Here is an 882-nt window from a genome sequence, read left to right as displayed (position 1 = left end):
CATTCTCCATTTTTTTCCCATTTCTTCTCCAGTTCCAGTTGGGTGAAATAGGCACTTCCTGTTGCCTGTTGTCATGGTGACTCATCGAATTGCTCCACTGATCATGGCTTATCATACCGTTACGTATGTGCTCAACTTTGAGTGGACCTTTTTAAAGTTGATTTAACTATTTCATAGCAGCCATTGTGAAACCAAAAACTCGGAGTTCCCGACTTTAGGCTAGATCAATTTAGAGTTTCAGATCTGAATTTCTAAATTGACCATAAATTGACCTTAGGTTTGTTAAACCTGCTTCTTGAAATGGACCCCAGGTGTAGCACAACTGGTAATACTGCACTATTCAGCCATCTACTACTCGTCTACTCATTTCTCCAGCCTTTGCTAAGATAGTAGTCCTCCATAACTGGAAATCAAATAACGCGTGTCAAGTCAATCATTGGAAACATTTGACCTCAGATTACATAGAAATAGAAAAACATAATGCTCAAATTAAGAATATCTCTGCCTTTCAAGACATTGGAATCCTTTCATATCCTTTCTTGATTCAACCCAAACAAGTTTTAAACCTTGTATATTAAAAAAAAAAAAGTCCTTTTTTTCCTCTTCCCCCAGTTGCAGCTCACTACAAACACATATAACTATATTTGTGTTGTAATTAGTATTTCTCAGTACGACAGCTAGAAGTCACACATAACACACGATATAATTTCCTGCTTGCTCTAGTTAACACACATATTTGTCTCCCCTTTCCTGCCATCTTACCTTGTAGGCAATTGATATGCACTAAATGTTGAATATTGACCAGAGAATCCCTCAAATTAGGCTAATCGTCGGAACAATGGTTAAGACATGACTTTGGGGTTTGAAAACGTATTCATTTCA

This window comes from Cyprinodon variegatus, unplaced genomic scaffold (assembly GCF_000732505.1).
Source record: "Cyprinodon variegatus isolate N-32 unplaced genomic scaffold, C_variegatus-1.0 Scaffold943, whole genome shotgun sequence".
NCBI lineage: Eukaryota > Metazoa > Chordata > Actinopteri > Cyprinodontiformes > Cyprinodontidae > Cyprinodon > Cyprinodon variegatus.
Note: the sequence above shows the minus strand (reverse complement) of the source record.